The sequence below is a fragment of the Phaethon aethereus genome (genome assembly GCF_964289735.1).
Source record: "Phaethon aethereus genome assembly, chromosome: Z".
Lineage (NCBI taxonomy): Eukaryota > Metazoa > Chordata > Aves > Phaethontiformes > Phaethontidae > Phaethon > Phaethon aethereus.
Window position 1 is genome coordinate 43,849,709 of NC_138577.1, and position 7,986 is coordinate 43,857,694.

Sequence of the window (7,986 nt, forward strand, 5' to 3'; positions counted from 1 at the left end):
CTTCATTTAATGTCACATGGGGACTTGCTATTAACAGAAAATAAGAATTCATTATATATTGAGTAAAATGTCAGAAGTGATTAAACTAATAATGATGGAAAGCTGAACAGAAAAATACATTTATTATTGCAATTATGGACTAAATATTTGATGAATTAATTCAATTTCATTGACTTAATCCAATGAAATTTAGCTCTTTCATCATGTATAGCTAAGTACAGGTCTGGTAATGAAAGCTGTGTAAGAAATATATTCTGCTTCATCCTGTGCTGGCAGCTGCCTCTTCCCGATCCTCTTCAAGCCAAGGTGCACAGGCATTCAGAGGGAACATCTGTCTGTTCAGCAGCAGTGCCAAATACAGTAGCTACTTGGGTGTCTTGGTTCCTGTCTATGCCTCTTGGGAGATGTTTTATCTGGAACACTCTGTGTTGTTCAGGCACTAGGATCCCCTTGCAATACCATCTTATGCATTAATATTACAAAGCTGGAATAACGATAGACAATATTCCTCCGTTCAACCACTTAATTCTGTGTGACTGAGTCTGTTGTAATCTGTATGTTTCATTAGCAGGTAGAAAGCATATCTGAGAGCTACCCTAATGAAAAAACATGTTTTCCATCCTTTCTTAGCATTGATATTCAAAATTACTACAGATTTCCAAATTAGTATATGGTATTTACTACTGTTACTATAACTTACTCGGGTGGCTTAGGCTGTGCAGGTCTGTGTAGTGAATCAAAACAGCATGACATACTCTGTGCAATGAAGCCTAGGAAATGGTTCCCAATCTAGGAGAGAAATTAAGGTTAAGAACAGTTATCTAAAAGTGTGCATTTTCTTATACATTCATTAGATCATAAATTTTACCTACTTACTTACCTGTTTCAGCAGAAAAAGAGATGTTATTTTACAGATATTATTGTAAATGTTTAATTTATATTATTATATATATAATGGCATATAATTACACGTTACATATTTTATCCTATATACAATGTAACAGATATAGTACATAGGATATCTTATTTAATATATCATATATATCAACACACAGTAAATTATGTTGCTATTTTGTTGATACTTTCTTTCTATATCCTCCTCTCTCATTATTTAGTTATTTCCTAAATTTGAGGCATTTAATTTTCTGGGTGATTTTTTTCATTATGGCTTCTTATTAAAGCTATAACAATGTATGATTTTCAAAACTGATCTTAGATAGTTTTCAGTACAATGTTTGGGGGAATAATGATTTCTTTTCAAAGACTTTTGTACCTAGATGGTTGATTTTGTTAAACAGTTACTTTGAAAAATAGAAAATTAAAAAAAAAAATCAAAAAGGGAGACAATAAGAAGGAGAAACAAAAAGAGAGAAAAGGTTTTCTGTACATATATGACAGTGAGACAGAAAGAAACAACAAAATTATACTGCAGGCAAGAAACCTAGCTTTTGAGAACAAAAAGCAAGCCAGTGGTAGAGGAAAGGAAAAAAATCCTATTTCCACTGAACAACTTCTGCTTTGCATTCAGCCTTCATTACATGAACTTGGAGCTCCCAGTCTGCTAAAACGAGTGCTAATCCATGGAATGGGTGGCATGGCTGGCTATTGCAGAGGGAAAAGAACTGAATCTATTTGGCCTATGTACAACTCAAGATTTCTAAAACAAAGAATATTTACCCTTGCACTCTCAACATTATTTTTTTTCCCCTCTTTAGTCCATAAACATTTTATACTTCCATCTTGTCCATTCCATCTCCATTCCTTTCAGGCTGTCCAAAGCATATGTCCTTACCACTGCTTCAGTCTTCAGTGCCCACTTCATGTTTCAAGAGTTTTTGTGCAATTGCTTATTATCAGAAGAATTTTTCTTTATACCAAGTCTCATACCTCTTTGGATCCCTCAGTGTGTCTTACTGACAAGAAGTTTGAAAATTGACAAACAAGGACCTTTTTTTTATTTGACATATCTTTGTGCTGCCCTGAGTTAGATACTGAGATTTTTTGGTTTGTCTTATATGTTTTGTGTGTGTTAAAGTGTCCTGTTACAGTATAATGCAAATAATAAATAACACTGTGCACTTGTCATTATGAAATAATGAGCTTCCAAGAAAAATATGATAAAGCCATCTAATGATGACACAATTAAATAATTATTTCCTCCTTGCTTTAAGCAAAAGATTTACAGGCTCTACCAATATGTCTTTGTTTGAGGAACACAGCAACAAAGTACCCTCTCAGGTTTCTGGACAAAGTGATAAAGAACTGCCCTAGCAGCAGCTCTTAAAACTTTTTCAAATGGTTTTGGAAATTTTGTTTTTGTCGTTCTGACACTTAGCATTCAATGCCAGCTGGCATTCTGCGGAACAGAGGAAAATTGCTAGCTATTTAGTCTTGGAAGCAGACTTTAAAAGGCTAGATACAGAAGTGTAAAAAAAAAAAAAAAAAAAGACAAAATGTTAAGTTGTTCCTTTAACACATACCATGCAGTAAGGGATAATGTGGAATAAAATCAGCCAAGTAGGATACCTTCCAGACGTCCTCATAAAGCCAAGAGAAAATAGCTGCTGCCCACTCAGTGACAGCGTAGAATGCACAGCCCTTTTTTTTCTCCCTGCTGTCTCTAAGAAAGCTAACATTGGCTATGATGTGAGACTGACAAATGCTTGTGGTGTTACATCAGATTAAAAATTAGAATTAGTATACATTAAACAAACAAACAAAATCCGAAGACCGTATGTCCTAGAAAGATACAGGAAGAAAACACTGACAACAAGAATTAGTTCCACAAATTCAGAAAAATGATGACTGGTAAAGAAGACATCATTTGCCAAAGTGACAGAATTAGGTGAAAGACATCTGGTATCTCACCAAATAGTTTCGTGTTTTTGAAGATCTAAAACAGTAATGGGAACTGTCTCTGACTGAAAAAGCAAGCAATGGTTATAGTCACAATTACAAAATGTAGGACATTTTACATAGAAATGAGACATCCAGCCAAAAAAGAAACATAAAACACTACAGTAGAAATTCCAAGTCTCATTTTTTAATGCTTTAATGAGACAAAATTAACTAAATGGCTTTCACAGTGTTGTCAGAATATTGTCGGAAGTGCTATGCAAGCAATGACTGAACATGAATAAAAGAAATAAAGTAAAATGGCTTACTCCAAGATCTAAGTACCCTAAAATACATGTTTTTTACACGCTTAAAAATATTTAAATACTACTTTAACTGTATGGATAGTTACTATGAAGCAAAAAAAGTCTCATTGCTGAGTGAGTTGGGCTTCTATATACAGCAATGAATAAACGCAAGAAATGAAGAAAAGCTATTAAAAATGCATTGTGTTAGTATCTTGTCAATAACTAATAGTGTAAATCAGCCTCTTCTCTAGTGTCCTGAATAAGTAAATCTTGACTGTGGCAAAGTTTGTGTACAGACTGATACAATGCTCTGATACATTTATTTTCTGTCTTATGTTCTTCCTACATTGAGTATATGAGGTTAGTGTAACTACTTGGAAGTTTGTGACCACAAAAGACTATGGAATACTTACGAATGACAGGAAGGTAATATGGCTTTTTTATCATTTGCAGACCAAGAGAGAGTGTAGTTACATACCCCATTCACATAATACTGTGGTTCGGGTCGAAGTGGTCATAGCCTGCCCCTATTTTTTTTTTCCTGGAAACCAAGAACAATTCTTGAATGACATCTTATTAAATTTTTTAGCAACTGATCAATGATCCAAACCTTTATGTTATTTTCAAAGCACACAATGCCCATAAAGAGGATTACTTCAGTTTGTAGGCTGTGAAAACCCTACGAATGGAAGACTGGGATGCAGAAGGAGACATCAACTGTAGATTCATCATTACACATATTACAGCTGTCTACTTCACAAAGCCTGTATTTAGAGCCTACACTTCATGCTTCATATACACAGACCACTTTTGACACTTCCTCAGTACCCAGCCCTTTTGGCAGATCTGTGTCATGTGTACCAAAATTCAATTAAAAAAAAAAATGTAAAAAAAGCTATCTTAAACTTTAGAGGAGCAAATAGAATGCAAAGCAAAACCAGTTAATCACATGCTGAGGAAAGGGACACTCAGCATTATTTTTTAAAGAAAAACAACGTTGGTAGGTTCTCTGCAATATGATGAATTTCAGCTTTGGAGATGTCTATTTACTGACAAGTCAAATTCCCCTTTAACTGTAACTTAATTATTATCTATTCAGTCTGCAGTTTTAGAGATCTAGTGTGACTGTTTCAAGGCCACATACAGTAAAGAACAGGGATAATAGTTTTGACATGCCACAAAATAGCACGAGCTATATCAACAGTCTAAACACTCTTCATCTTGCTTTTATTTCAGGCTTATTCTTGGCACACAACACATGACTAGTCAATTGCATACAGATAAGCTTCTTGCTTCATTTACATGGCAGTGACAGTGCTGCTCTCATTCAAAATTAATCTTGAAATGCCAGTCTCTACAGTTGACAGCATAACCGACTGACAATAAAATGGAAGAGTTGGAGATTCTCAGGTATGTAATGTCTGCAGACACCAGGTCTGTCTCTCCTGGAATCTTCACAGATGCTTTCCATTTTTCATAGCTTATAATGCATGGAATTCCAAGTTACTACTTCTGAAATATCATCTTAAGCATGATAAGATTCATTTTTTCCAAAGAAAAGAGTGACATGCCTAAAAATTCCACCCCTAAATGATTTCAGAAGATGTCGTTACCATCTTACACCTTTGATTTGTAGATAAAAGATGTTTTGTAGATGTCACGCTACACAAGAGCAAAATCCTGACTGACTGAATAGTGTCTAGAGAAATAAAATGAGTAAAGGAATTTTAAAAAAATATAAAAGTGATTATGGACATACTAATCAAAGAGAAAATTTCAAATGTATGTGGACTAGCACTGAAGTAGTCCCTGCCTGTTAAAGAGTGATTTAACTAAGAAGCACAAACAGCAAATCTTTAAAGATTCCTAAGAATATTTACATTTTATCTTGCTTGAGTTTAGTCTATGGTACCCAGAGTTATGACAAACACCGGAAACATTTTGTCATACAGTCATGAAAAGAAAAACTGCTGTTGCCTCTGGCTGATTATGGCCCTGTGTCCTTTGTCTTTTATATTCAATTCACAAAATGTCATGGTGAAACGACTTGTACAGATGGTGACCTCAGACTTACTGAAATAATTCTTCTGCTGGCACACTTGATTATAGCACTGAGGCTACTTCAGTTGCTTTTGATGTCAGTTAGAGACGGTGTGTAACGCTACATCTGCGTGAACAGAGAGACTTCTCACTGTGTTCTAGGGGCCTTAACCTGCTTAATTTCTCTGGAGTTTGCTCAGCTTTAGAGTTTAAGTCCTGCTGCTTACAAGCAGACTAGAAGCCTAACCAAATCGCTCTTAGTCACCAATTTACAGTAATCATTTTCTTAAGTAGTTGGTGTCCCTACCCCTGAACAAACTGCCAATTCTAGGATCAGCGCATGGACTACATTTGAGTCATTTTGCCTTACATGCTGCACCTTGTAATGCTCTCCACTGAATGTTAATGGGAACTCTCTGATCTGAATGGAAGCCATGTCTGTGTCAACCAACCTAGCAAACTAATGAGATGTGTAGCTGTGAAAACGGAAGTTGTTTAATCTCTCCCCGACGGCTCTGACCAGCTCTACTGCTGTCAATCAGAATGTTTCGGTATCTATATGGCTTCTTCTGTGTACGCTTTGCTGCCAGTAAAGCTATGCAGTTGTGCGTGGGGACATACTAAAGGGTGGTCTGTTCGCCTGCCTGTAGCACACGGAAACGGCCGTTTCCGTTCAACTGTAAAACTTCTGCTGTTTTTAGCCCCCTCCTGCCTAGCTCAGAAGACACTACGCTCACGCGGGGCTGCGAAAGGAACGTGCTAAACTTTCCCTGCCCTCAGCGGGAGAACGTACGCGGCAGTAACGACTGGAATAGCTAATTGTACGTCTCCGATTCCTCGGGCGCCGGTCAGCCTCGGGGGGGCCACCCACCCGCGAGGTGCAAGGCTGAGCTGCGGGCTGAGGAACAGCAGCTCCGGGCGGCGGGCCGCGCTTGGCCTGCGGGGGCCAACCCACCCCGTGGCTGGGCTGCGCTCGGATACTAGCAGCCGCATGCGCTGGAGGAGGAGGAGGAGGAGGAGGAGGAAGAGGAGGAAGAGGCGGCGGCAGCGGGAAGAAGGGGGCGCCCGGCCCTGCCGCTGGGGCTCGGCGGGAGCGGGCGGTAGGGGCCCCGGGGCCGTGCAGGCCGCCGCCAGCGGCCGCAACCCCACCGGAGCTGAGGCGGCTGCTGGGACCGACCGACACACCCTCCCGCTGTGGCCAATGAGGGCATGCCGTCCCCCGGCGCGGGTCTGGCCGCGCGCTCATGGAACAGGACGCCCCGCCCCTCCCGCGCAGGGGCGACGGTTACGGGGTCGCGACTCGTGGCGCGGCCATTTTGAATGAATGAGGGCGGGAGGCTGGAGGGCTGGCAGCCAATCGGGGCGTCAGCCTCGCGCGCCACGTGGCGGCGGGCGGGCCGGCCGGCGGCTGGGATCCCAGGGAAACGGCCGCGCGCCGCTGAGGGGCTGAGCGCTGAGCGGAGGCGGGCGGCTGCCGTAGCGGCTGCCGTAGCGGCTCGCGGTGGCCGGCAGGCTCGGGAGGAGGTGCGAGGCGGCGGCTTGCTGGCTTATGCGGGAGAGGGCGGGTGACTCATGCGCGATTGTGCCCGCGTCGCGATCGAGGAGCGGGCGCGGGGCTGGTGGCCCAGCTGTGAGTCCGCAGGGGCTGGCTGAGGCCGCTTACTGGGAAGGTGAGGCCGTCCGGGCGCGGGGAGGGGACCGCCTGTCGCTGCTCCCGCCCCGCGGGCGCTTCTTCTCGTATCCCGTCTCTGACGGCGAAGAGCGCAGCCCCCCGCTTATGCTGGTGTGATGGTGTACTTTGTTGAGGAAGCGGAGTTGGTGTCAGTGTGAAGTGGGTGAAACGTAAAAACCCCCTTGTTTTACCCCAGTTATAACCAGAGCTGTTTATTTGCGTGTTAGGTAGGTGCTGTATTATATACTTAAATACAGTCGTCTAACAAGCCAAATAAAATGTTTTCAACCCCAGCAGACCACCAGGCCATGCTTAATAAAATGTGTTAAGCAGGGAGTATACACAGAATGCAGCGTCCTGTGTGCGTCTTGCAGTTCCAGACGTAGGGCATGGTCACTGTTTCTGTGGTCAGTGGTCTTGTGTGGAATTTTTTTGCCTCCCTATAAATTTGCCCAGCTGTTTTTTGAATCTGTATAAACTTATAGCTTCCTAAAAACTTGTAGTATGGAACTGGATTTATCGGTTTTATTATGTGGTTTGTTTCTTTTTTTTTCCTTTAATTTGTCACCAGCTAGTATCATTTGATGTCTTCTTGCTTCTGTATTGAAAAGACAGTAAATAATTGTCCCCTGTGTACATTCTCAGAGCCAGTGAAGGTATTCTAAGGTTGTGTCAGATACATGAACTTCTATGCAAAAGAGTTCTAGTTCACAGAGTTGTTTCACAATTGGAAGTTATTGTGGGTCTGAGTAGTTTGGTCCTTTTCCTTTCTACCTCAAAGTAGGTTAAACTTCAGTGCTAGGGTCAGGAGCTCCTGTCAATCACATTGACATACAGAGTGTTTCAGAAGATCGGCTGAAGCTTTCTAGTCTTTAACAATATGAAAAAATGTTTGCAGTGTGAACAATGTTTGATATCCTGTGTGGGATAATTAATGTTGTTTTGAGTAATAAATAAATATATGAATAAATGGGTCCTCTAAATGTACTGACAAATATTCCTATTGAGACTGTGGAATTACTTACTCTGCATAGCTGTGCCATAGCAGTATTTAGAGATTCTACTTGGGAATTAATACTGTTTTGCTACCTGGGTACTAATGTGTAACAAAAACTTGGGCCTGAGAAGTGC